Source organism: Lycium ferocissimum, chromosome 8, assembly GCF_029784015.1.
Source record: "Lycium ferocissimum isolate CSIRO_LF1 chromosome 8, AGI_CSIRO_Lferr_CH_V1, whole genome shotgun sequence".
NCBI classification, from domain to species: Eukaryota; Viridiplantae; Streptophyta; class Magnoliopsida; order Solanales; family Solanaceae; genus Lycium; species Lycium ferocissimum.
The window spans coordinates 14,904,492-14,913,469 of record NC_081349.1 but is presented as its reverse complement, the minus strand read 5'-3'; the positions used below and the strand labels follow the sequence as shown (position 1 = coordinate 14,913,469).

Here is an 8,978-nt window from a genome sequence, read left to right as displayed (position 1 = left end):
ACGAGAGATGGCTAAAATGGAGGACAAAGTGGTGCAACACTTGCGAGCACCACGCGAGTCGCACTGATGCAACATGCGACGGTCTTTGCCACGAGCTTGAAGATGCGATGCTGCGAAGCTTTGGTGCAACCTGCGACTTGCAGGTTGCACATGTGGCACCAAGTACGATTCGCACTAGATACGCAGGGGTATTTTTGTCTGGAAATTGTTCCCGTTTTGGAGATATTATAAATAGATTTTCTAGGGTTTTGGACTCATTATTCTACAGATTTTTAAGCTGTCTTTTTGTGAAGCTCATTTATTATTGGTTGGTGAAGCTTTTAAGAGATTCCTTTGCTTTTGTCATCTTCTCCATTCAATACTTTTGTAAGCTTTATGAATACACTTTACATTATTGCTTTACCTTTAATGAATATTAGTAGCTAATCTCTTTAGCTAAGGTTGTGGGACCAAATGTGTTAGTTATGTGATTGGGTATCATATTCATACTTCATTTATATGCTAATGGTGTTTTCTATTAACTCTTCACGCGTTAATGTCTTGTGATGGTGTAAAACATTACTTGTGCCTTAATACCATTACTTTGCTTGGAAAAGAAAGTATAGGTTAGGAAAAGAGTTAATAGCAACAATTTGGGTCATTAGATCCATCTAATAGCTTGAGCTAAGATTAGGAAAGCTAGTTGAGGCTAAATGGGTGTTCTCATATAAAACATTCTAGGCCTTGGAAAAGCCTAGGATGAAATTTGCTAATTTGGTTGGAAAATTTTTAGCAAGATTCACGTGACCCTTGGTTTAATGCATCTAGGCATATGAATAAGTTGGATTGATACCCAAGCGCATTACTTTCCATTGGAACCATAACCTTGGTCCCATTCACCAATAGTTTGCATCTCATAACCACTCTTAGTCTTTAATGAACAAACAACAATCAAACTACTATTATATTCCTCTCTCCCTTGAAATATAGACTAATAGTCGGGCGTTACACTTGACAAGTATATTTCTTCATTGTATTCTCTGTGGAATTTAACCCCAACCTCGTTGGGTTTTATATTTGACAATGACCGCTTACTCCTAATATTAAAGGTGTAATTTGGGCGTATCAAATTTTGGCGCCGTTGTACCCATACTTTGCTTGGAAAAGAAAGTAGAGGCTAGGAAACGAGTTAATAGCAAGAATTTGGGGCACAACCCTCATCTAATAACTTGAGCTAGGAATAAGAAAGTTACTTAAAATTTAATTGGTTGTGCTTGATATCACACTCTAAGGCTTGGAAAAGCTTAGAGTGAAATTCATTAATTTGGTTGGATGACTTTCAATGAGATTTTAGAAATCATTATCTATTAATATAAACCTGCTCTTAGAGCCTGTTTGGATGAGCTTATGCCTATAAAAATTTGTTTACCGGCAATATAAGCTAAAAAAAATAAGTTGGTAGTCTAACTTATTTTTTTGACTTATAAGCTGTTTTCACTTATAAGTCGCTTTAGATAAGCTAAGTCAAATGGGCCCAATTATTTTTTGAGCTTATTTTAAGCACAAAATGACTTTAAACTTGCCACCAAACACTCAAAAAAGTACTTTTTAAGCAACTTATAAGCAACTTATAAGCCAATCCAAACGGGCTCTTAGTTGTAAAATTATAAAATACATTGGATCGTTAGTTGAGAGTTCCTTGTATCCATGCTTGTGGCCATTGATCATTTTACTTGCTTTCTAGATTAGTTTATATTTTCGCATTAGTTATAATTTTCTCAAAATCAAAATATTATCAAGTGTTTGTCTTAGCGTAGAAAGTGATAATTCCTTACTTGTTTAAATCGCCTAGTATATTGTTCCCTGTGGGATCGACCCCAACTCATAATTGGGTAAATTATATCGCATACGACCGTGTACACTTTCTCTTTGAGGAGTGGATTTGGACGTTATCAGTTTTTGCGCCGTTGCCGGGGAATACGGTCTAGAAATTTACTAACTAGTGTAAAACTTTACTTTTAGTCTTTATTTCTTTTCTTATTTCCTTTTTGTTGTTGTGTGTTGTGCAGGCAATATGGACGAGGCTGGTAATCCCATCCAAAATCCACCTGTGGTGGTCATTGAAGAGGCGGCGGGGGCAGGCTATGCAGCGGTAATTCAGCCCCCGCCTCTAATTGGAAACTCGAGTTTTCACGTGACCAACACAATGCTACACCTGCTCAACACTAAGGGCACTGCTTGGTGGTCTACCCAAAGATGACCCGAATAGGCACCTTAGGAACTTTCTTGGGGTTTGTTCTACCAATGTGCATACGGGGCGTCTCGGTTAAAGGTTAAGCTACGGCTCTTCCCGTACTCCCCCAACGGGGAAAGGCACGGCTTGGTTAGATGATCTCCCGTCCGGATCCATCACTACTTAGGAGGAATTGACATAAGTATTCCTGAAGAAGTTCTTCCCTCCATCGCGAATGTTACAACTCCGTGACGAAATCAACAACTTTCGTCAACTTCCTGATGAGGCTCTCCATGAAACTTGGATTCGTTTTAAAAAGAAAGTGAAAAGCTGTCCCAAGCATGGGTTGCCCGATAGTGTGACTCGGTCAACAAATCAGTGGAGAACAACACCCCAGAGGGGTCTATTATGGATAATTCTTATGCCACCATTTGTGAATTGTTGGATAAATTAACCGAGACTAATGAAGCATGGCACACTAGGGATGCGGAAATAGGTGGAGAAAGTTCCTCCAAAAATGTGCTCACTCGTGAGATGATTAAGAAGGAGGAAGAGAGAGATGAATCCTAGCCAAACTTGTCACCTAAATGGATCTTCTTACAAAACATATCATGGGTGGCGGAAGCAAAAAGGTGAATGCGGTAGAATCTTGTGAAGGGGGTTCTCCGGATGAGCAATGTTTCCAAATATATGATGAGGAGGCAAGTTATGTCAACAATCTAAGGGAGGGTTCCCATCCGAACTACCAAGGTCCGAGTCAAGGATCTTGGCGGCAAGGTCAGGGGAATCAAGGTTGGAACAAAGATCCAGGTCACTCTAATTGGAGAAATAATCGTAACAACAATCAAGGGGGTTACAACAACAACTACAACAATCATCGGAGCTCAAATCCGTATGTCCCTCCAAAGGGTAATCAACCAAGCTTTAGTCAACCGCCCACTAGCGATCCCGCTAGTTCAAAAATTGAAGATATGTTGTCAAGGGTGTTGAAGAAAGTGGAATCCACTGATACCCTTTGCAGGGAGACTAGAGATGAGGTTAAATCAATGGGGCAAGTTGTGAGTTCACACTCCACCTGCATTAAACAACTGGAGTCTCAACTTGGCCAAATCTCGGCTATCCTAAATCAAAGTCAAAAAGGCTCACTCCCTGGTGATACAGTTGCAAATCCAAGGAATGATAGTGACCATAAATGCAATGCAATTACTACTAAGAGTGGCAAGACAATTGGGGAAGAGGCGTTGGTGAATGAGGATGTGTTGGGTGACGATGAGAAAATGGTTGAAGAACCCATGGTTGTTGAAGAAGCAATGAACCCAAAGAATACGCGGGCTAGTATTGAAAAGGCTATTGTTGTTGAGGACCCTCCAGAAATTAATGATGCTTCAAAAAGCAAAGAAGCGGTGGCGGAGGTACCAAGGGCTTCACCGCCCGTTATGAAGCCTCCTCCTCCTTTTCCCCAACGATTGGCAAAGAAAATGGACGATGAAAAATTCCTTAAGTTCATCAAACGATTAAAGCGGCTCTCAATAAATATTCCATTGGTTGAGGCACTTGAGCAAATGCCCGGTTATGCAAAGTTCATGAAAGATCTTGTCACCAAAAGAAGGAGTCCTGGCCTTGAAACATTGGGAGGCACTCATCATTGTAGTGCAATCGTTACCAAAGCTTTGGTACAAAAAAAAAAAAGACCCCCGAGCGTGCACAATTCCATGCAACAACAACAACCAGCCCAGTATAATCCCACCGTACGCAAGTCCGGGGAGGGGTAGAGTGTGCGGTTCTTGTACCCCCACCTGCAGGTAGGGCGGCTGTTTTCGAAAGACCCTCGGCTCAAGAGAGGAGAAAAAGAGGAAAACAAGACAAAAGGTCAGATATGGCCAAGCATATCGAAAACAATATGATAACAACAAATACCAAAAGCGAGAAAATCATAGTAGAACAATCCGAAGAGAAAGGAGCATTAACTATTACAGATAAATAAGATAATCAAAGTACAATGGCCCAACAATTATAACCAGCAATCAAATGCATAGACCAAATGGCAATAAATAAAAGAGCAAAACTGCAACTACTATGGTGAAAGGTAAGCCACCTAGCCTTCTATCCTAATCGAGTCCTCCACAACCTCCTATCTAAGCTCGTGTCCTCGGTGGTGGAAATGCCATATCTCCGTCTAATCACCTCTCCCCACTACTTCTTCGGCCTACCTCTACTTTTCCTAAAACCATCCATAGCCAATCTCTCACACCTCCGCACTGGAGCATCTGTGTCTCTCCTCTTCACATGCCCAAACCATCTCAGCCTCGCTTCTCGCATCTTGTCCTCCACCGATGCCACTCCCACCTTGTCTCGGATATCTTCATTCCTAATTCTATCCCTCCTAGTGTGCCCACACATCCACCGCAAAGATTCGCATTTCCGTGACTTTCATCTTCTGAACGTGACATTTCTTGACTGGCCAACACTCCGCTCCGTACAATAAAGTCGGTCTAACCACCACTTTGTAAAACTTGCCTTTAAGTTTTGGTGGCACTTTCTTATCACACAGTACTCCGGAGGCGAGTCTCCATTTCATCCACCCTGCACCAATACGATGTGAAACATCATCGTCGATATCCCCATCTCTCTGTATAAAAGACCCAAAATACTTGAAACTTTCTTTCTTTTGAATGGCCTGGGTACCAAGCCTCACTTCCTCGTCAGCCTCACGCGGTACGCCACTGAACCTGCACTCCAAGTATTCTATCTTGGTCCTACTCAATTTAAATCCTTTAGACTCCAACGTCTGTCTCCAGCCCTCCAGCTTATCGTTAACTCCGTTGCGAGTCTCGTCAATCAGGACTATGTCATCTGCGAACAACATACACCAAGGCACCTCACCTTGTATTTGTCGCGTCAATTCATCCATCACCAAGGCGAATAGAAACGGGCTAAGAGCTGATCCCTGATGCAACCCCATCAGAACAGGGAAGTGCTCCGAGTCTCCTCCTACTGTCCGATTCCATGCACCATCAGTAAATACAAGTTTGCAAAAGCTTTATGTGATCTTGGAGCAAGCATCAATATGATACCGCTATCTACATTCAACAAGTTGGGATTGGGCACTCCCCGTCCCACCATGATGAGATTACTTATGGCGGATAGGACCGTAAAGAGGCCCATTGGTATTCTTATGATGTGCTTGTGAGAGTGGATCGATTTATTTTTACGCCGATTTTGTGATCTTGGATTGTGAAGTTGACTTTGTAGTTCCCATAATCTTGGGAAGACCATTCTTAGCTACGGGGCGTGCCCTTGTGGATGTGGAGAGAGGTGATTTAAAATTCAGGATGAATGATGAAGAGATCACTTTCCATATTTGCAAGTCAATGAAACAACCGGCGGATATGAGTGTTGTGTCGGTTATTAATACAATTGATAAAGAAATGGAGACAACCATAGAACATGAGCATATAGGTGATATGTTGGTGGCGGTGATAATGAACTATGAAGGGGACAATGAAGAAGAGATTGAGGAGACAGTCAATGCATTGATTGGAATGGGGTCTTACCACCTCAATCCAAAGAAACTTGATCTTGATTTGGAAAACCGAGAAACTACTCCTGCAAAGCCTTCCATTATTGAGCCTCCTACATTGGAACTCAAACCTCTTCCTTCACATGAGGTATGAGTTTCTTGGACCCAACAACACATTGCCCGTGATTATATCTGCCCGGTTGACAGATGAGCAAAGAGAGAAGTTAATGGTGATCTTGAGAAGATACAAGGTAGTGTATTGCGGATATCCAAGGGATTCCGCCCGGTATTTGTACTCATAAAATTCAACTTGATGAAAAATGTGAGTCAAGCGTCGAACATCAAAGGAGGTTAAATCCTCCTATGCAAGAGGTTGTGAAGAATGAGATCATCAAGTGGTTAGACGCCGGTGTAGTGTACCTTATATCGGATAGCTCTTGGGTGAGTCCGGTTCAATGCGTACCCAAAAAGGGTGGATTCACCGTGGTTGCAAATGCTAAAAATGAGTTGATCCCCACTCACAAGGTCACCGGATGGCGGGTCTGCATGGATTATCGAAAGTTGAATAAGTGGATCAAAAAGGACCACTTCCCAATGCCATTCATGGATCAAATGCTTGATAGGCTTGCGGGAAGAGATTATTATTATTTCCTTGATGGGTATTCCGGGCACAACCAAATCACTATTGTCACCGAGGATCAAGAGAAAACCACTTTTACTTGTCCTTATGGGACCTTTTCTTTCAAGAGAATACCCTTCGGGCTGTGTAATGCACCCATAACATTTCAACGTTGCATGATGTCTATTTTCTCCGACATGGTTGAGGAGTCCATTAAAATCTTCGTGAATGACTTTTCTGTGGTTGGGGATTCCTTTGATGAATGCTTGGAGAATCTTGCCCAAGTATTGAAACGATATGAAGAGACAAATTTGGTTCTAAATTGGGAGAAGTGTCTCTTCATGGTTGGAGAAGTGTCTCTTCATGGTTGGAGAAGGCATTGTCTTGGGACACAAGATTTCAAAAAAGGGGCTTGAGGTTGATCAAGCTAAAATTGAGATTATTGTCAAGCTTCCTCCCCCAATCTCCGTCAAAGGTGTTCGTAGCTTCCTTGGGCATGCCGGATTTTATAGAAGATTCATCAAGGATTTCTCGAAAATAGCCAACCCTCTATGCAAATTTTTAGAGAAGGAATCAAAGTTTTTATTTGATGGTGCTTGTTTGACGGCATTTGAGGGCTTGAAAGAGAGACTCACCTCGGCTCCTATTATCATTGCCCCGGATTGGTCCCAACCCTTTGAGTTGATGTGTGATGCAAGTGGATTTGCCATGGGGGCTGTTCTTGGACAAAAGTGTGATAAGATCTTTCACATAATTTACTATGCAAGCAAGACTCTGAACGGTGCCCAAATGAATTACACTGTCACCGAGCAAGAGTTGCTTTCTATTGTGTTTGCTTTTGAGAAGTTCCGGGCTTACTTGTTGGGAAACCATGTGATCGTCCACACTGATCACGCAGCTTTACGTTACCTCATGACAAAGAAAGATGCAAAACCAAGGTTGATACGTTGGGTCCTTCTCTTGCTAGAGTTTGACTTTGAAGTCAAGGATAGAAAGGGTTGTGAAAATCAAGTGGCGGACCATTTATCTCGCCTTGAAGAAGGTGGGCATCCATTGGATGGTTTAGAAATCAATTATTCATTCCTAGATGAGCAAGTAATGGCGGGGTCACATGACATGATTCCTTGGTATGCCGATTTTGCTAACTTTCACGCAAGTGACATCATGCCGGAGGATTTGAACTTCCACCAAAAGAAAAAGTTTTTGAGTGATGCCCGAAAATTCTATTGGGATGAGCCATAGCTATTCCGGGTTTGTGCCGACAACATCATGAGGAGGTGCATACCCGAAGTAGAAATGATGCCCATCATCGAAGCTTGTTACTCATCACCGATTGGTGGGCACCATAGTAGTTCAAGAGCGGTGTCTAAGGTTCTTCAAAGTGGCTTTTATGGACCAACAATCTATCAAGATGCACATGACTTTGTGAAAGCTTGTGATCAATGTCAAAGGCATGGAGGCATCTCGAGGAGGCATGAGCTACCGATGACCCCGATTCTTGAGGTTGAATTATTTGATGTGTGGGGTATTGACTTAATGGATCCATTTGTGAGTTCCTACAATAACAAGTACATTCTTGTGGTGGTGGACTACGTGTCTAAATGGGTGGAAGCTATTGCGCTCCCTAATAATGAAGGAAGAAGTGTCACCGCATTCTTAAAGAGGCATATTTTCTCTAGATTTGGAACCCCAAGGGCAATCGTTAGTGATGGGGGCTCTCATTTTTGCTTAGGTATTTAAGACTCTTCTTGATAAGTATGGAGTAAAGCATAAAGTTGTCACCCCATATCATCCCCAAACGGGTGGACAAGTTGAAGTCTCAAACAGGGAGATCAAGAGCATACTCTCTAAAATAGTGAATGCTAATCGGACCAATTGGTCAAAGAGATTGGATGATGCTTTATGAGCCTACCGAACGACTTATAAGACACCAATTGGTATGTCTCCTTATCAGCTGGTGTTTGGCAAAGCTTGTCATCTTCCCATGGAACTTGAATATAAGGCATTGTAGGCCTTGAAAAAGCTGAATCTGGATTGGAGTGATGCCTCAAACTTGAGGACGGAACAACTTAATAAGCTTGATGAATTTCGACTTAGAGTTTATACTAGCTCTTCACTCTACAAGGCCCGCATGAAGCACTTCCATGATAAGAAGATTTTGCAAAGAGAACTTAGCCCCGGGAATCTCGTATTGTTATTCAACTCAAGGCTCCGGTTGTTTCCCGGAAAGTTGAAATCCAAATGGTTCGGCCCGTTTGAAATCACACAAATGTTCCCATATGGAGCAATCGAACTTGTTTGCCCAAGTGGCAATAAAATCAAAGTGAATGGGCAAAGGGTGAAGCATTACTTGGGATCTCAGAATGAAGCAAAGATTATCGAGGTCTTCCTCCTCAATGAGCCATGAATAGGTACCAATGTTATGCTGCGACGTAAAATCAAGTGCTTCTTGAGAGGCAACCCAAGTTTCCATTTTCATTTGTTGGTTGTTTTTACTTTCGTGATGTTTTTAATGTGTGTCTAAGTGTGTAGGAATAAATTGTGTGCACAAAGAAGAAGAGTTGAGAAAATGCTAACAAGCATAATATCTTTGTGACATGCCACTCGCATGTCGTGCTCGTCGCAAA

At 42.0% G+C, this 8,978-nt stretch overlaps 1 pseudogene; it reads left to right on the top strand.

The window, feature by feature from the left end:
• The first annotated feature begins 2,799 nt into the window (after positions 1 to 2,799).
• On the top strand, positions 2,800 to 8,758 carry LOC132066060 (uncharacterized; annotated as a pseudogene).
• The last annotated feature ends 220 nt before the right edge of the window (positions 8,759 to 8,978 follow it).